The sequence below is a fragment of the Lemur catta genome, chromosome 11 (genome assembly GCF_020740605.2).
Source record: "Lemur catta isolate mLemCat1 chromosome 11, mLemCat1.pri, whole genome shotgun sequence".
NCBI lineage: Eukaryota > Metazoa > Chordata > Mammalia > Primates > Lemuridae > Lemur > Lemur catta.
The window spans coordinates 5605865-5625612 of NC_059138.1; the positions used below are offsets into that span (position 1 = coordinate 5605865).

The 19748-nt window shown below is 52.0% G+C and overlaps 1 long non-coding RNA gene across 2 annotated transcripts; it reads right to left on the reverse strand.

Annotated features, from left to right (window-relative positions):
• On the reverse strand, positions 1-7697 carry LOC123647532. 2 transcript variants are annotated; one of them, XR_006738267.1, is made up of 10 exons: positions 7401-7697; positions 7079-7240; positions 4654-6256; positions 3640-4336; positions 3497-3559; positions 2977-3102; positions 2599-2683; positions 2074-2199; positions 912-1027; positions 1-305 (listed from the first exon to the last, which is right to left on the reverse strand). It is a non-coding gene; the product is annotated as an uncharacterized LOC123647532 (long non-coding RNA). The 2 variants fall into 2 exon arrangements; XR_006738266.1 differs by having other exon boundaries at positions 3640-6256.
• Positions 7698-19748: the final 12051 nt, after the last annotated feature.

Here is a 19748-nt window from a genome sequence, read left to right on the forward strand (position 1 = left end):
TATTTGAGACTCATTTATTTCCATATCTTCAGAACACCATTGCACAAAAGCCTCCTGAAGGCAAGGACTACGTCTGTCCTGCCTGTGACTTCGCCCCAGCACCCAAAACAGGGCCTGGCACGTGAGGGACGCGTGGATGAGCGAGTGGGCAAGTGGGTGACTGGGGAAAGGCAGGTACACACTCCTTTGTTCCAGGTTTTGTGGCATATCCCAGGAACCGTGCGCTCCCTGTGCAGCCTTCTCAGATTGTGTCACTGGGAGGAGTCAAGGGACCACCAGAAATTCCATCTGCCTGATGACTCTGCCTAGAAACACAGGGAGTAGGTGTCAAATGGGGACAGCCAAGACCCGCGCAAAAGAATGGTAAGGGGACGGGTGTGCTCAGCAACCTGGGCTCCCAGATTTGGGGGCTCGAGTGCAGGCTATGGCCACTGCCATGACGGCTGTAACCTTTTCTCCACTCCACAAAGTCTCTACCTCCAACGGCACCACACGGCAGGAGGGGCATGAAACACAACACCCCCGAGGGTGAAGGAAGAGACTGCCCTGGCCAGCCCAGCAAGGCAGCCGGAGCCGTGAGAACTGCCGTTTTTGGTATTTAAAGAGTGTGAGCATCTTCTCACAACCCAACCTGGACCCCCGCCCCAGTGCCCCGAGATCTGGGTTGTCCCAAGGTTCTACCCCAAAGGAAGGAAGTGCAGAGGGCAGTCAGAGAGCTTGGCCTGGCCAGCAAAGGGACTGTCATTGGCTGGTGGCTTCCCCGTCAGGAGGAGGGAACAGAGAATGGGGTCTAGGAACGGAGGTCTGGGGAGGCCCCCAGTCTCATGGGTCACTGTGGGGAGGGGCTTGCCCATCCTCCCAGCAGAAATAGTCCCATCCGGCCTCCGTGGGCATGGGAGGGGCGATCTTACCTTCCCAGAAAGCGCAGTTCTTTCTCTCTTCCTTTCTGTCTCTGGACACCCAGACTCTGCTGACCACGATTGGCATGGCAACCCTGACCCTTGACCGCAGCATCCCCACCTTGTTTCTGGAAAAGATCAGAAGGACAGTGGCCTGCTGTTATGCTCACAGCTCTGCCGCAGGCTCTTCTGTCCCCTGTGGACAGAAGCCACCCAGGGTCTTGGCACTGAGAGGGTTAAACTCAGGGGCGAGGCCCTTGACCCCTGGCTGTAGTCTACACACACCTGCCTGCTTTGCCAGAGTAATGTTGGGGCTCCTAACAGCTCATTCAGCCATAAAGTTGCTCCTTTTGTGAACAAGTTCACATCTCACAATTAGAAGTCTCCCCATCTGCCAGGTCCTCCCGGGGCCCCATCTGGGTTTGACCAGCCTGATGTAGCTTGTCCTCTCAGCAGCACAGGACCCTGACAGTGACACTCTTCCCAGCCAGAAGGAGCTCAGCAGCCGTGATTCTTGGAAGGTTCCCACTCCTCTCTCTGGCCCCAGCATTCCCCTCCTACCTCCTCCCCCATCCCACCAGCCCCAGATTTTGACCAGACACGCTGCCGCTGCCCAGAAGACCTCTGTGGCTGAGCAATGGCTGCTCCGCCTCCCAGTGGGCACCCAGGGAGTGAACGGGGCTGGGGGGGGGCGGGTGGGTAGTGATGGATCCTGGGACTGGGAAGAGCTGAAGGTCTAAATCCCAGCGGTGTCTTCCCTCCTGAGGGAGAGCCCGGAAAAGAGGCAGGGGTGGAGGCAATGCTCAGGGAGCAATGGCCGCAGGTGCAGCCACCACCCTGCCCCCTTCTGACAGGAGCCCCAGCTGCTCAGGGCTCAGGGCCCCTCTTCTGATGAGGACTGCTCACCCAGTCCTGAGCTGGCTGCTGGACACTGGAGACACGACTAGCCACAGGAAAGTCCCCAATCTCTGCCTGTGCCTTTCCTGGGGACCCTGGCACTAGACCAGCCTCCAGGAGCTCCAGGCCCAGGCAGGCCCCACCCAGAGCTGCATTCAGGGATCCTGGGTGCACAAGCTCTCCCACAGAGCCGTGGCTTCCTGGGCCCCAGCCAGACACCCACGTCTGTCCCCCGTAAGGCCTTCCCACCACTGTGCTGGGGCCCCTGACATCTCACCGTGGCAGCTGGGCTCCCCAAGCGCTTGTTCTGCACACAGGGAAAGCGACGTCTGGCTCTCCACGTCGGCTTCCTGCGCTTAAGGTCTCTCCTCACAGGCCTTTTGGTCGGCCTGGTTCCCTGGTCCTGTAGCAGGAAGCAACACGAGGAGTGAGACTGGAGCGGGACTGCGGAGGGGCTGCTCACACAGCTTCCCAGGAGCCACCCAGTGGAGGCCAGAGACCCAGGCCAGCAAGCTCTGACTGCAGGGAGCTGCACCTGTGCTCAGGAGGCCTTGGAGGCCAGGTAAGGCTCTCATCCAGCCCGAGGCCCCTGCCTCCTCAGGTCCTCAGGCATCTGGCCCCTAACCCAATAGGCTGGGGGCTCTTCAGTTGGCACTTGGGACAGATGAAACTGTCACCCATAGTCCTTGTTCATGCAGGGTAATTAATTGACTGACTGCTGCCAACAGAGACATTCAAGAGGGTTCCCTAATTTCGAAAGGCGCATCGGGGCCGAGAGCTCAGAGATAAGGCACCGTCGTACCTGAATCTGAATCCCAGCTCTGTCACTCACTGCCTGTGTGAACCTGAGCAAACCCCTAACGCATTCGGCATCGCAGTTCTCTTATCTGCAGGATGGAGATACAAGTCCTAGCTCATCGAGTGACAGGGGACTAGAGGACCCAATGTCTGCAAGGCGCTAGCCCACGGCCTGGCTCAGAGCGAGTGCTTGGCCAGGGTCCTTGGTGTGGTTGTGGGTGCTGCAGCATCAGCCTTCACACTTCAATGGCCAAAATGTCCCGCCCCCCAGGCCTCCCCAGCCCCACCGGCCCCCTCGCTGTGAATGTGCTTCCTCGGGTGGAGGTTCAGGCTGGGCACGGAGGGTCCCGGAGCTGCTGGCAAAATCAACAAACATTCTTACCCATCCAGGAGGCCTCCTCCCAGCTTCCCCTGCGTGCTCCGCTCTGGGAATATCCGAGGCGAGGAGGGCGAAGCTGTCACAGCAGCCAAAACAGCGGTGGTAGGTGTCGTCGGTGGAGTTCCGACTCTGGAGGGGAAGATGGCTCAGGATCCCCAGAGCCAAGCAGGGACCCAGGACTCGCCACACAGGGCAAGTCCCCGGATCAGTTCCCCAGATCAGCAGGAAAGACTGAAGCCTGCATTAGGCCCCTCCTTTGGGGATCCCCCAGCTCTGTCCCCCATCTTTCAACCCCAAAGCCCTTTCATGTAGCCTGGGCCTGGGGCAGCTCCCCACGACCTCATACTGGAAATGGGTGTGGTGTGTCGGGGTCAGGGTGCAGAGAGACCGAGTGGCAGCCCAGCTCGACCCCCTCAAATGCAAAGTGCCCACATTCCCAAAGGACGGCTCTCCCCCGAGGCCCTTCCTGCTGTCATTTTCTCTCCCTTCTCTGGTTTGACCACGGGGTCCTTCCCCATCGTACACTGCCAACTGCTACGATGGGGCCCGTCAACCAAAACGGCTTCTGTTTTTTCTTCTTCTTGGCCTGCGGACAAGAAGGAAAATGTTAGAAACCATCAGGGAAGCAATTCAGCATCACTCATGGCCACTCATACCCCTCCTCACTTGGATTCATCCTAATGTGACAGTCATCTGTGTGGCCGGAATGCTACGTTGTGGTTTCGACCTGCAGACATGGCACTGTGCTCCTGGGGCCGCCCTGCGGGGCAGGCCTCGTGGCTCCGTGCCCTTTGCCTGGAGACAGCGGTGGAGCAGGAGGAAGAAACAGCCTGACCTCGTTTCCAACAGCACACACCCCGGGCGGACGGTGGAGGAGGGCATCGAGAACGCCCACGGCCAGAAAGAAGGGAGGAGGATTTCCCTCAGCCCAAAGGAGGCCTCCTTCCCGCCACCCTGCATGACTGGCAGAAGGAGAAGGGACAGAGAGGAGGCCGGTTAGCCCCCAGAGGAGGGGCCTGCACCCCACTTCCTAGCAGCATAGCCAGGAGGTGGGGAGACCCCGAGAGAAACGGCTACTCATGGTGCCCAGGCAGGCAGCCCTCCAGGACCCGGCACCGGGAAGGGCAGCAGTTAAGGGGTGTCTTATTTCCTACCACCCAAGCAGCAGGAGGGCTTGCAGACAGAAACGAGATTGAGCTGTAGCAAACAAATGTGTATGTCCTACAGATCTAAATATGCAAATTAAAATGCTTACCTGCTGTCACATGACATTAGATTCTTACCTTATCCCAGGCCAAAGCAAATGTGTGCAGTTTTCTTTTTTAAAGAACTGCTTGTCAACTAATTTCAACTGCTTTATTTCCTTTGGGGAAAATAGGGGAGCCAGGGTGTCGGCAGCCACAGCGAGCCTCTGACCACCTCCCCAGATTGTCATGGGGCATTTGGGGGTACAGGATTGAGGCCTCAGATGCAACCTTTGGGTGGCACCCACCCCCCACCGTGTCTTTGTGGACTTGGGGTTTGGTAGCTCTCAGTGGGGTATTTTTACCAAAGCTCAATAATGAGGCTTCATTCCAGACACCACAAAGGCCAAGACAGAACCCAGCCCAGCCCATCATGGGGCACTACGCTGGACTTGGGGGACAAAGGATGTGACACTTAAAGAGCTCTGCAACTAACCTGCTGCAGCACGCAGGGCTAGAGCAGTTTTTCTTCAGCCCACCCCTGCCCAGCTAAGCACCACGTGGAGGGAAGCTACATCTTCCTCTTTTCCAGAGAACACCTAGTTCTGGGCAAACCAGGAGGGATCTACCCTAGACGAGCTCCCCTGGAGACAGACACACGTTGCAAAGTGCCCAAGAGCTTCGGCACTGCTGTTAGTGACATCAGACTCCAGCTCCGCAGCAGTAGCAGGCTGTTGTGCTAATTGTGACCTGAAGTGTTTCTAAGTCACAGGATGCTCCACAAATAACACGCAGGTTATGCGCTGCCCCGAGGCTGTCGGCCTAGGGAGCAGGGGCAGCCTGAAATCCTGCCTGATTCTGCTCCTAAACCGCGTGCCCACTGCAAGGGGCTCTTGCTCTGAGCAACGCCATTTCCCTTGCCCCAGCCCCAGCCCCAGCCTTGGGCGTGCCCACCGGGCGGTCTGGGCCCGGAGGCTGCCTTCTTCCTTTCTTCCCAAGTGTCAAAGCATCCCTAAGTTTTACGCCTCTGTGGAGGGGACTCCAGCAGACAGGAATCCTCCTGGGAACGCGAGGAGAGACCCACTGTGGCAACGGGGGCATCTGCGTAAATGTGACTGCCACCATACAGCCACCCAGACAAGACGACACAGAGCAGACCAAGAAACCCAGTGAGAAGAAAACACGGTGAGAGGCCGGCCCAGGCCACGAGCCGGGAGGACCGCAGGGACCCCTCTTACGTTAGCATCTCAGACCCCAGGGCTCCTGTCCCGTGAGCTGAGAGCCAAAGCCAGGGTCCAACAAACCACAGCCAAAGCACAGCACATCTTCCCGCACTTTCCATACCTCTGTACAGGTGATGAGGGGACATTCAACCCTCATAAGAACTCTTCAGCTAAAGCTAGAACTTCCCGAGAGCCTGGCGCGCAGGTGGCGGCCTGGCGGCTCCCACACCAGCCTCTCAGCACTTAACCTTCTGAGCCAAGGGCTGAGCTGAGCCTGCTTGGAGCCTTTCTGAGAAGCAGACAGTAAAGTTAACAGCAAGGTGTGACACCCAGGCCCCCGGACTCCAGGCCCAGGCGTTTTCTACCACACCACCGGGTATTTGCCCACGGCATTCCAGAAGCCTGGTGAATCATGACAGGGTCCTGGAAGCCCCTCTCGCTAAGAGGCAGATGAAGCTGGGTTCCAGTCCCAGGTGGCAGCCGGGAGCAACATCGTGGACTCCGCCCGGGCCCTCCCGGCTCCCCGGCTACCTGCCGCAGGTGTGTCCGTGACCAGCCTGTCCTGTGCTCCCCTCCCTCCTCCCAGCTCGCGACTGTCGCCCCCTGGCGGCTTCTCGCCTGTCTCCACCCCGTTTACTGCGCTAGCGCCCCGGCCACCGCAGAAGGCTCTGCTGCCACCTCCTGGCTGTCATCGGCTACGCCTTCACGGCAGCCTCGACCCACGCGATTTTAGGACGGTGCTTGCCGGGTCCTCGCCGCTCTGCGCGCCGGGGGCGGCCCTGGTGTCCAGCTCCCAGGTCCCTCTGCCCTCGCAGCAGCCCGCACCGCGGTTCCAGGGGGTCTTTGCAGGCTCAGCGGGTTGAAGGCCCAGGTGCCCTTTAGGGGGATACGGGACAGAGAGCAATGAGTTCGCGCTTGTTGTTGGAGCCCATCCCGGAGCCTGCACCCAGCACCCCCAGAAAACCCTCCGTCCAGGCGGCGCAATCCCACGGAGTTCGCGGGGCGGACGCCTGTCCTTCCGGTGCTCCAGGGAAGTCTAGTCCCGGGCGGGGGAGTAAGACCCACGCAGCGAGTGGTTTGAGAGACGTGAAGCGCAGGGTTCACGAGGTACGCAGAGCTGCGAGCCCTGGTGGGGACCTAGCAGACACAGCCAGGGCCACTGGCTGCCGCTTGCTGGTGTGTGGCAGACACTCTTCTAAACACTTTGTTTGTGTTCAAATTTTAATTCTCACAGCAGTCCTATTTTTGTATAGAAGTGATGGCTTTTGCTGCTTCTCCGATGAGAAAACCGAAAGGCCAGGTAAATCACCCCAGTTCGGGCTCTTCAAGAGGGGCGGGCTCTGCTCAGAGACGTCAAAGGCCAAGAAATGGATCGAGTGTTTCAGTGTGAATGTGTTTATTCATTTAGGTGAATACATGGCATCAAATGCTAACGATGGAGTGGGGGTGTGGGAGACCCCGTGGTGTGGAAGAGGCAGGCAGGAGGAGCCGTGCACAGTGAAGACCGCCCTGGAGACTAACCACGGGATCGAAAGGAGAGGATGGCCTGCCTTTGCCCTCTGTCTCCAGCCCCTGGGTCGTCACACCCAGCCCAAGCCCCTCTTGCCCCCTGACACACACACACACACACACACACGCATGCACTCTCTCCCACACACACACACACCCCACTCCCCTTAGCCCCACAGCTGGACCTACCTGCAAGTGAGGGGCCACTTCCTCCGAAGGCCTGCAGGTCACCAAGGTGATCCCAGCCACCAAGCAGATGAACAGCCACAGCTTCATCCCGGCTCCTTGCAGGCTTAAACGCAGGGGTGCTCGGGCAACTCTGCCCTGTTCCCTCTGGCCCCGCCCATGCACCTGGCAGGAGCAGAGTGGTCACCTGGTCAATCCTGTGGCGTGCATGAGAACTCTGGTGATCAGTCATTCTCCATTAGGGTGAGGGGCTCTCTGGACCACTCCACAGCATGCCAGTGTTCACAGGCAAAGAATTCCAGAGTGCTGTCTTCCTTGTCCTTACCCTTGTTGCTATCAGGAGAGCCCAGGTATCCTGTCATCCAAAATTCCTGTAGCTTCTCCAGGGCCACGTGGAGTGCCTGGAATTGGCTGTTCGCCAAGAAACGCTGGCGGCACTCCTAAAGATGAACCCACAGCCATGATGGTCATTCACTGCATGGAGGACTCCAGGCAGCCGATCACACGAGGCTCTGAGTGCAGCAGCCCACAGACAGGCAACCCCTCCTCCCACCCCGCACCCCAGGGTATTAGCTTCCTGGGGCTGCCGGAACAAGTCACCACAAACTGGATGGCTTAAAACCACAGAAATTTCTTGGCTCACGGTTGTGGAGGCTCAAAGTCCAAATTCAAGGTGCCAGCAGGGCCAGGGCCATACTCCCTCTGAAATCTGTAGGAGGATCTTTCCTTGCCTCTCCTGCACTTCTGGTGGTTGCTGGCAATCTTTGGGGTTCCTTGGCTTGTAGACGCATCAGCTTGGTCTCTGCCTTCCTGCCCACCTGGCTTTCTCCCTGAGTCTCTTCACATCATCTTGTTCCTGTGTGTCTCTGGATCTGAGTCCAAATTTCCCTCTGCTTATAAGGACACAAGTCATATTGGATTAGGTTCCACCTTAATCCACTGTGACTCAACTTGACTGCATCTAACCCTATTTCCAAATAAGGTCACATTCTGAGGTACTGGTGGTTAGGCTTCAACGTATCTTTTTAAGAGGACAAAATTCAACTCATGGCACCATTCACTCTTCCTTTGGAGCATGTGACAGTCTCCAAAACAGATATATCCAAATGGAAATTTCTGCCCTCCTTCCATCACCCAAAGCACTGTGAAGAGAATGGAGACGAGCCAGGAACCTGAGCCAGCACCTGCTGCCACACCCTTCCCTGCCTGCGGGCTACCCAGCTCTTGGGGAAACACTCACTCTTCAAGTTCCACAGATAGACTTGTCCCTAAAGCCGCCATCAAAAGGATGGAAAGGGAGGGGCACAAGCCGCTCAAAGAGAAGTCTGACTCCTTGGCTCAATTCCACCACTAGAGGCCACCAGTCTTCAGGGCAGAAATTCTTCAAAATTTTGAAGATGGGACCAAAGAAACATAGATAAATCTAATTTTTTACCACGTAAGTGGCCATGTGTCTTACTCTAAGGGCAGGTAAAACAGGCTGAAGATTTAAAATTTAGGATCAACACAATTCCAACCCAAAGTCAGGGACAGGGAAGTATGATCTGCCCAAGATGAGGTGCTGGCCAGGGTGTGAATGCAGGGAAAGTAAAGACTGAGGTCAATCCTTCAACCTCGCACAGTTTGGGGGCAGAGCCTGGTGACAAGTAGTGAGGGGCACCCAGGAAGTGTGGGGGGCCTGGCTATCCCCATCGACACCCCAAGGGACTCCATTTTGACTCTGACAACTTTTACAAATTATAGCTCTTATGCGAGTGCCCAGCGCACAGGATGGAGAGTGGTGGACGGTGCAGAGCACATTATGGCAGGGGTGGCCCCTATAGCCTGATGACAGCCAAAGCAGGCAAAAGACAGGCCAAGAGTGCTCGGGACCCAGGAAGACATGAGGGGAATGTGTAACCACTAGAGAAAAGGCCATTCCCTCTTCTGACTCCATCCCCAACATACACAACCACCTCCTGTCCCTCTTTCCAAGGAACACCACCACCAGCATGAGCGGGTTTTGTGGTTCCTTAGAAAGAGGGACCTTTGGAGCTGGGTAGGGCACACCTAGGCCTGTGCAAAGACTCCCCAGAAGGGCAGTCACATGTGTCCCTCGCTTTAACAGGTGGTACCACACCACTGTCCCCTGTCACAGGAGATGTTCCGGGACGGGCTGGACAATAACTTGTCGGGAGCCTGCACGGGGGACTTTGCCTGGGAGATCTGAGGGCAGGATCTTTAAGGGCCTTCCAACCCTGGTGCCATCTTCATGACCATGAGGAAGCACACAGTAAGTGCTCAATAAATGTTGAAGAAACTATAACACTTACACATGTGCAGGAGAGATTCTTACTTTTCCAAGACTTGCGGTTTGTTTAACTCACACAAATTCATTTTCTTCCTGTTTTGGAGGCTGGGAAGTCCAAGATCAAGATGCCAGCAGATTTGGTATCTGGTGACGGCTACTCTCTGCTTCCAAGATGGCACCGTCTTGTTGCATCCTCACGTGGTGCAAAAGATGGGAGGGCAAAAGGGTGCTAGCTAGTTCCCTTCTGTTCTTTTTTAAGGTTGCTAATCCCATTCATGAGGGCTCAACCCTCATGACTTAATCATTTCCTAAAGCCCCCCCCCCCCCCCCCCCGCCGCTTAATACTGTTGCATTGGGGATCAAATTTCAAATGAATTTTGGAGAGGACACAAACATTGCAGCCATAGCAGATGGCAAATTTTATGTTATGTGTATTTTGCCACAATTTTATTTTTTTTTTTTTTTTGAGACAGAGTCTCACTCTGTTGCCCAGGCTAGAGTGCTGTGGCGTCAGCCTAGCTCACAGCAACCTCAAACTCCTGGGCTCAAGCGATCCTCCTGCCTCAGCCTCCTGAGTAGCTGGGATTACAGGCATGTACCACCATGCCCGGCTAATTTTTGCTATGTATTTTTAGTTGTCCAGCTAATTTCTTTCTATTTTTAGCAGCGACAGGGTCTCACTCTTGCTCAGGCTGGTCTCGAACTCCTGAGCTCAAACGATCCTCCCACCTCGGCCTCCCAGAGTGCTAGGATTACAGGCGTGAGCCACTGTGCCCAGCCACTTTAAAAAGAAAGAAAGAAAAGTATAATGAACCCCCTGTTACCTCTCACCCAACTTCAAAATTATCAACACATGGTCAATCTTGTTTCATCTCTACCCCTCCCGCCACCTCTTTCCAGAAAAAAGATCCAAAGTATCCCAAGCCTGCCTGGGAACTACAACCTGTCTCAACAGGAAGTTGATGTTAATCCTTCATTTCTCAATGAAATTTCTAGTCATTTCTAGTATTTCTCAGAATTTCTCTAAATTCAGGCAAACACAGAAATTACTTTAAAAAATGCCAAACAGCAGTCATTTAGCCTTAATTTAGAGAATTTTGTTACAGTTGGGCATCACCATCTGAAACCCCAGCATGGCACTCCCCACCTGCACCCCAATACAGCATTCCAGAGCAGCTATACCACCCCACCCAAGGGACCAGATTATTAAAAGATAATAATCACTTTAAAGATCTGGAATTCTCAAGAATTATTTCTATCATTTTTCCTTTTAAAAACATTTAGTTCAAAAACAACAATAAAAATCCTCAGAGCATTGCCGTGTACAATTGTCAAAAGTTGGCTCGTGTCAAGCCATGGAAAGACAGGGAGGAAACTTAAATGCATACTACTAAGTGAAAGAAGCCAACCTGAAAGACTACATACCGTATGATTCCAATTGCAGGACATGCTGGAAAAGGCAAAACTATGAAGACGGTAAAAAGATCAGTGGTTGCAGGAGATGCGGAGATGGAGGGAGAAACAGGCAGAGCACACAGGACTTTCATAGCGGTGAAACTACTCTGTGTGGTGGATGTGTGTCATTATGCATTTGTCCAAACCCACGGAACGTCCAACACCAAGAGCGAGCCCTACTGTAAACTGCGGACTCTGGATGATGATGACATGTCACTGCGGGTTCACCAGCTGTGACACAGGCACCGCTCTGATAGTGGGGGAGGCTGTGCCTGTGGGGGGTGGGGAGTATATGAGAACTCTCTGAACTTCCTGCTCAGTTTTGCTGTGAACCTAAAACTGCTCTAAAAAATAAAGTCTATTTTTTTTAAAGTTGGTTTTTACTCAACTATTTTATGGACAGCAGAGAGGGCTTTCATACAATTTTATTTATTCAGTAGCACTTGGAAAACTTTTCATATTTTCTAGTGAATATAGAAAAGTGGATTCATCCTTCAATCCAACCACAAAAATTATTTGGATCAATTATCTAATTAGTTTGCCTTTCCCAATCCTGAAGGAACTATTTCAAAATCACCCCATATATAAATTAAGCAAGGGGGCCTCTCAGCCCCTCCCCATCCTCAGCCATCATGATCTTTTGGACCAAAGGAAATGGCCCAGAACTGAAACTTCAAATCTGCCAAAACACATTTCTTCTCCTACCCCCAACACATTAGCTTTTCTAGGCATAATAGGAGAGGAATTTTCAAAAGGAAAAAAGGATCATATGCAAACATACGTTGACTCCTCATGGCAAACTTCTGACTCATGACAATAGAGCAAAAAGTGTAACGAACCCCCAGTTACCTGTTGCCCACCTTCAAAATTACCAACACATAGTGCATGTGGTCTCACCTCTGTCCCTGCCCTCACCCAGACCCCAGATCATTTTGAAGCGAATCAGAGCATTTTATTCAGTACATATCTCTGAAAGATAAGGATCCTTCTATTAACGTAAGCACAACAAAACAGAACTAAGAAAAATGAATGATTCTGTAATATCAAATATCCAACTGGTGTTCAAATTTCCCCAGTGAACATCTACATGGTAAACGTTTGTTGCAGGTGAAAGCGGCCCACAGCTTTTCAGCTGGCCGTCGCAGTTTTCCCTACTGTTGTCACTTGCTGCCTTCTCTGTCCTCCGAGGTCTGCTGAGACAGCCAGTGGAGCTGGTGCCTCACCCAACTTCACTGCCTTTTAAATGTTTTAGGTCTTTATGAGCAAACTTGCTGCCTTTTTTGGCTGCCTAATTCTCTTTGGAAAGTTACTCTCTGTTTCCTTCTTATTTCCTCTTGAAACCAGAAAAAGAAATGAATTTCTAATTGCATTACCTTCCCTTTTCTCATCTCCCCTAGGCGAGCTGTCAACTTCCATTTCATCTCTGACGGGACAATTTATTTTTCTGACTCACTTCTTTAGGGAACCCCGAAAAGCTCATGGTTGTAGACATTAATTCATTTGGCAAGTATTAACTGGACACACACATGGTCCCTGCCTTGGTGAAGTTTACATTCTAACACCAACGTGGCCATGGGGGCATTAGAGAAACAGCCCTCTCTACCTGAGGGTCCAACTCACTCAACATTCGCTCTCAAAATGTGCACTAGAGGGCGCTGCTCTCCTATTGGCATCTGTTAACAGACGTGGTGGTGTAAGTTCAGTATCTCAAATAATATTCAACTTGTTTAGGCTCTCCATACCTAGCCACATGGGCAACCGAAGAATCTCACAATTCTTTAAAATTGCACTTTAAAAACAAAATCAGTTCCATTTATTGGATGCATAGACAAAGAAGGAAAGACAAAACTGGCATAATTGTCCCACACGGGTCCATTTTTCATTAGACACCATAGGCACAGGGCCTAGGGCTTATGGGTTTGGTACAATTATGAAAACGTTGAAGGCTGTTTTCACTCCAAAATACCAAAACAAAACTATAAGATCGACATCAATAAATCTTCAATGAGATATCTACAAAATGTAACCTATCAACTTTGCTGTTAAATGTAGTCTCAAGAATATTTCATTATATTTGAAAAATGAATAGGTTTGATTTACTCACATTATAAAATTGTCTGAATAGGCTCCAATAATGGCCAAGGAAAGAGAGCAAATATTTCTTTAGCACCTGCAGTGTGCCCAGTGCTGCTCTAGGCAGTGGGTAGACAGGGAGGGTCCCGCTGCCCTTGGCACTCACGTTTGAAGGGGGAAGATGTTGAACAAGCAAACACATAAATAAACAGGCAATGTTCATGACCAGTGCCAAGGCGGAAATAAAACTCGGTGCTGCGAAAGAGAACAGAGGGGTGGTTATTTAGAGCGGATGTTTAGACAAGGCCTCCTGAAAAGAGAACAGCTGTGCTGATGCCTCAGTGACAAGAAAGAGCTCTGGGAGGAGCTGGGAGCAGAATATTCCATGCAGAGGGAACAAGACAAAGGTGCCACCCACGACAAAATGTGAGTTTTTAAAGGGTAAAGAAGAGCTGGAAAGATAGGGCGTGATGAGGAAGGGGAGAAACGCATTGGAGCAGCTGACAGAGGTCACATTTTCCTGTGGCTATAGCCGCGGGAAAGGAGGTTTGTTTGGTTTTTGTTTTGTTTTGTTTGAGTTCTGGTTTTTAATTAAAGTGCATTGAATTTTAGCAACTGCTTTTTCTGCACCTACTGAGATAATCATATTTTTTCCTTCATTAATCTGCTTAATAGGAACATTAATAGAGTTTCTCATGTTAAACCACCCTTGTATTGTGGGATAAAACCTTGGTCATGATATACTTTTAAACATATTTCTGTATTTAATTTGCTAATATTTTATTTTGGATTTTTGTAATTATGTTCCTAAGTGAGATTGGCCTAAAATTTTCCTTCATTGTACTGTCTTTCTCTGGTTTTGTTTTTAAGGTTTTACTAATTCATCTCATTAAATGAGTTTGGGAGTGTTTCCCCACTAGCTGGAACTGTTCCCACATGAAGGCTGATCTCTTCACTGAGGTTGATAAACCTCCCCGATAAAACTATCTGGGCCTCCTGTCTTAATTAATTTGGAGGAATGAAGGTTATATTTTTGATTCCTGATTCTAGTACTCCAATGCTTATGGGTATATTCAGATTGTTTTGAGTTTCTTTCAGTAATTTATATTTTTCTAGAAAATTATCCATTTCATATAAATGTAAAATTGTGATCAATTGTCCACAGTATTTTGTTATGATTTTTCAAAATCACTATTGTATCCATAGTTATAATCTCCTTTTCATTTCTAACACTGTTCATATGTACCTTTTTTTTTAATTTGCAGAGGTTTGTTTGTTTTATTTGTCTTTTCAAAGAACCAGTTTTGGTTTTACTGAATCTCATCTTTCTTCTATTCCATTAATTTTTATCTTTATTATTATTTTTCTCCTTCTTTGTGTGTATTCTGCTCTTTTTCTAACTTCTTAAGTTGAACTCTTGACTTTTTGATTTTTAAAATTTCTTCTTTTCTAATGAATACATTTAAAGCTAAAAATTTCCTCTAATTACTATTTTAGTTGCATCCCACAAGTTTTGAAATGTAGTGTTTTCATATTCATTCATAAATATTTCCTAATTTCCATTATAATTTCTTCTTTGATCTGAATTATTAAGTATGCTGCTGTCTTTTTTAAGATGGGCGTCTCACTATGTTGCCCAGGCTGGCCTCAAACTCCTGGGCTCAAGCGATCCTCCTGCCTTGACCTCCCAAGCGGCTTAGACTAAAGGCCTGTGCCACCACCATGCCCGCTAATAAGGGTGTTTTTAAATCCCTCAATGTATAAAAGCTTTTATTCGCTGTCTTGTTTTTGTATAGAAGCTTTATTTACCATTAGAAGTTGTTAGTGACTCCTAATTTTACTGCATTGTGTTCACAGGATGTGATCTATCAGTGATATTTGGCATTTGTTTAGAGTGGCCTTATTGCCTAAAATGGGGCTGCTGTGTTAACTGGCTCTGTTTCCTGATTTTCTCATAAAGTTTCCTGATCATGCTCCGATGATGGCCAATTTGTAAGGAAGAAGTGACTGCAAATATACACCAAATGGGCGGAGGCAATAAGGAACTGAAAGAAGCTCCAAAAGTGGCATTTTTGTTGTTCCAAGTCCAGCACTAAGCCCAGAGCACGAATCCCGTCAAAATCGGCCTTTATGCAACCAGACCACACGCTGTTCCCGGGGAGCCTCCCAGTGTGGGACACTGTGGGTCCCGGATCTGCACGATCACACCCTCGCCCTCGAGGATGTGTGCATGTGAAGGGACCAGAAAATGGCGCACAGATGCAAGTTGTCACTGACTGGAGATCAAGCCATAAACACACGAAAAATTACATCTTAAGAAGACAGTAGAAAAGAGAGCGCAAGGCGTGTGGGAGAATCTGCCAATGAGGGCTCTGCACAGGAAAGGCCAGGAAGCCCCAACTGCCTGTCCGTGTACGCCCCTCTGAGAACTGGGGCTCTGCCTGCCCTGGAAAACCAGTTCCCGGGATTTATGCTCCAGGCCTCTGTCACTCTGCCTGTAGCCACGGGACCAGGACATGTGCCCCAGCCCAGGGAAGCCAGCAGCACAGACAGAGCCAGGAGAAAGGACTTTGCCCAAGAGATGCCCTAAGCAGGATAGTGGGCAGTCACAGCAAAATCTGCCTCGGGGAGTCTGCGTCCCAGACGAGGACAGGTGCTCGCAGAGAGCGGAGTGCGGAGATGGCTGTAGGAGAAAAGTAATACCTGTCCTCACCCACCGCAAGGCTCCTGGCCGAGACCCTACAACAAAAGACAGATCAACAAGAGAAAAGCACACAAATGTATTTAATATAAATTTTAGGTGACACAGGAACCTTTAGAAATGAAGACCCAAAGAAATCGGGGAAACTGTTTTTATGGACAGTCGTGCAAAAATGTGATTAGAGGACAAAAGAGTGTGATCAAACACTAATAAACTCGGGGGGAGTTAGCAAAGCCTGTTTGTTCCAATTTTTCTTGAAGTCTCTGTGTGACATTCCTTTCGCCCAGGTACAGGGAATACCTTTCTGGAAAGAGGGTCTTATAACCTACTTTAGAGGAAAGTCAGAGAATTCTTTGATGACCTGCTTCCGGGGAGACAGGCAAAGGGAAGGTGAAGGTGATTTTCCTGCCTCTGCTGTTTTCTCGAATGCCAAGATGCCATATTTTAGCACGTCCCAAATCCCATCAAAGCCAAGAGCAGTGGCAGGAAAGAGAACCATCCACCTCGCGCATCCACCACGAGGCCACAGATACCACAAGGCAGCACGAGATGGGAAGCGGAAGCAGCAGTGACCAGTGCATCCTGTTTGCCAGCCTCAAATCCATTTCTTTTTATGCTCAAACGAAGACTGTGCCTTCCCCAATCCCCAGAACTGTGTCTAGTTGATCCTTCCCCCAGGAGCCCACACACCTGCCCTACAATTTCTCGGAGAGCTCCCATGCAGTGTCCCCTCTGTCCCGTGCCTCCCCCGCCACTCAGGACTCCTTATGCTCTATCGTGTCACCCTCTCCAGAAGCTTCTCCTGCCCTGCTCAAGGACACGGTTTCCACCGTTATGATAAACCAAGGTTCTCTTGGACCCCCGTGCTTTAAACCCAGCCTGAGGGGCCCCTGCTGGGCCCTAGCAAGTTCCCCCGTGCCAGGGCAAGGCCCAGCTCAGGTCCTCAGCAGGGAGAGAATTTCAGGTCCTTCCCATGTCCCAGAGACCCCTGTGCCCAGATGCTCTGACCTACAGCAGCCTTTTTATGATGATTGTTATGCAACAGAACAGCTAATATGCTGGTCTGAAGCATCTGCGTTTGAGAAGGTTCCCAAGTCCAAGGCTAGTTCAAGAATAGCGGTGGGTATTTGTCTTGTATTGGTTTAACTGAAAGGGTCCATTGACCTTCCAGAAACAAAGGAGGTCTGCTCCAAGGTGACTTTCTGTGTCTGACGCTAGAAACTGCTAGCAACTGCAGTTCTCCTGCTTAAAGAAAAAAAAAATCCAGTTTCAGTTCTCCACACTCCATGCTACAGAGCAGAGATGGCGGCGGCCGCAGGAAGGGCGAAGGCTGAGTCGCAGGAATGGTGGTGAGACCAGAGAGGAGGTGCGCTGTCCTGGGGTCTCTGCCCCCTGCTCTGTGAGGCCCGCCCGGCGGCACAGCCGGACATGGGGCTTCCTTTCGACATGGCCCATCACCAGCCTAAATGGGTCTCTGTCCCTCACCACCCAAAAAAGCCTCACTCGTGCACCAGGGAAGCACCTGAGAGAAACCGTGGAGGCGAGCTCTACCCCGTGCATTTCAGGTATCAGAGCCTGAGCCTCAAAGTGGTAGGGACCTTGGCCGAAGCCACGAGGTCAGATTAGACCCCAACCCTTGACCTGTGAATTAGATTCTTGTCCCTTGTTTCCAGCTGAGAGGGGCTTCAGTGCAGCTGATGAGGGACTGCCACGCCAGCATTTAGGTCCTCTGGTCTGGCCTCTCACAAAGGACGGTCACCTGCAGTCCATTAATCCACCAGCAATGCACTGAAGTCCCACAGGTGACCAGTATCACACAGAACTGCCAAAGAGAGGTGCTAGTCACCACCTCTTCTGTGTGCAAGACTCTTTGAGTTTTTATTTTATTTTTCCCCCCTTTAGAAACAGGGTCTTGCTCTGTCACCCAGGCTGAAATGCAGTGGTGCCATCATAGCTCACTGCAGCCTCAAACCCCTGTCCCCTGAGTAGTTGGGACTACGGCGTGAACCACCGTGCCTGGCTAATCTTTTTTCATTATTATTATTATTTGGTAGAGACAAGGTCTTGCTATATTTCCCAGGCTGATCTCGAAATCCTGGCCTCAAGCAATCCGCCCACCTCAGCCTCCCAAAGCACTAGGATCACAGGCGTGAGCCACCATACCTGGCCATTGAGCTTGTATTATTCGAAGACCTTGCCTGAGGTTGGGTATCCTAGAAGCAGAGGCTGAGATGAAGGTTCTTCTTTGGGGAGGATGAGAATTGTCGGGGAAGGGCTCTGGAGGGGGAGAGTGAGGCTCTGAGCACAGGCCGTGCTACAGAACCTCCCCCTGGTGCCGGCGGCCATTTGCCAGGTGGGGCTGAGCTGGGGTAGCTCCCAGGCAAGGCAGTGAGAGCTGTCTGCAGCCAACTCTCAACAGCTGGAAAGGGGAGGGGCAGGACAGCAAGGGCACCCACAGCAGACACCGGGGCATTATGAGGAGCGTGAGGCTGGGCTGTTCTGAAGGCCACAGGAGGGTGGAGACAGGAACAGTTGGGGAGCACAGACGGCGGGGAGGAGCCCCTTGGGTGAGCCAGCTGCTTTTTTGCCCAGGACTGGCCCTTTTCTCGGCCTTTCCCCCCTGTGCTGTGTTCTATATTCCAGTAAGTTCCCAAAGCCAGGTAGGCAGGCCAGGTCGGGGAGGTGGGGGGGGGTCCTGCTGATGTGTGCTCCAGTCTCAGGGGCAGGGGGTGACCATGGCTGGTATCTGGACCCCAGTGAAGACAGCAACCCCTGTCCCTACACCCCATGAGCTTTCCTAAGAGGAAACCACTTCATTCTCCTCCCTGTAGACAACAGGGCCAACGGAATGCCCCAGTGGAGAGGCCCTCTTCCGAGAGAGGTGGGGAGGTCACAGCACGTAAAGACAACCTGGGGTCCTGATGAGATGCAGTTTCTGGTTGGAGGCTGGGGTGGGCCCAGTGATCTTTCATTAATACCAACTCCCGGGTGGCACCAAGGCTGCGGATCCGGGGAACTCCCGTCAGCAGCAAGGGCGTTGGTCTGCCACCTGGTACCCATCCACCCGTCTTCTTGTCTCTGCCCTTTCTCTGGGCACAGTCCAGTCCCCACTCTCAGATCACGGACTCCAGGTGGAGCGGAGCCCCTCCATGGTGGGCAAGTGACCAGACCATTCAGGACCCCGCCGTCTCCTGACCACTGCGATGGATCTAGTAACGGGCCAGTGGGAGTCAGGCCTGCTGCTGCCTAGAACCGTAGAGAAAGGGACCAACGCTGGGAGCCGCCGCCAGCTTCCTCCTGCTGCGTGGGCTGTGGAGGGCAGAGCGAGGGCGGGGCTGGGCCCTCACACTCTTCAGTTACACGAGCCCATCATTTCCCGTTTTGGCCTTAGCCAATTTGAGTTGAACTCAAGAGCCCCGCCTGATTTGCTCCCCAACGTGCCCCAACCCCCAACAGAGCCAGGTTGCAAAGGCTGTCCCTGCACACAGGACCCTTGGGCTGACACAGGCCACAGATGCAGCCTCAAGTCAGAGTCAGACGGGGCACAGGACCGAGGTGCTGGTCCAGCCCAGGCCCTACCCCTAACAGGAGGGAGTTCCTTACCCAAATCTCACAACCACCCGGTGGCAGCTTGACATACCGGTCATCCTGCTAGGGAAGATCACGGGCTGCGGAGCAGGCTGCTGTCAGGTGCCACCATGGGAGGACAAGGATGATGGTGAGGCCTCACAAACGCTGAGCTTTGCTCTAGCATTCTTTCTGCGTATACTTATTTGATTCTGACAACTCCAGAAGGAAAGGGGACAGGTGATTTTTCCCGTGTCACCCAGGAGAGACGTGTGACGGGCCCTAGACCTCCTGCTGCGGGGGCACCAGCACTGCAGCCTGCTCTTTCGGCTCAAGCACTCTCAGGGCCTGCTGCGACTTGCCCCACAGCTTCAGGTAGGTCTGGTCTCACCGGGGCCTGGGCTAGCCAAAGCGGGGACTACATTGTGATTCCAGGGGCCCCAATACCTGTCCCTCAAATCCATCTTTGGTCACCATGTTTCCTTGAAACCCAACTCCCCAACAGATGCTGGAGGCAGAGACAGAGGCCACCACCCGGCTCCCGCCTAACCCCCCCAACCCCAAATAACCACTCCTCACACCAGCTG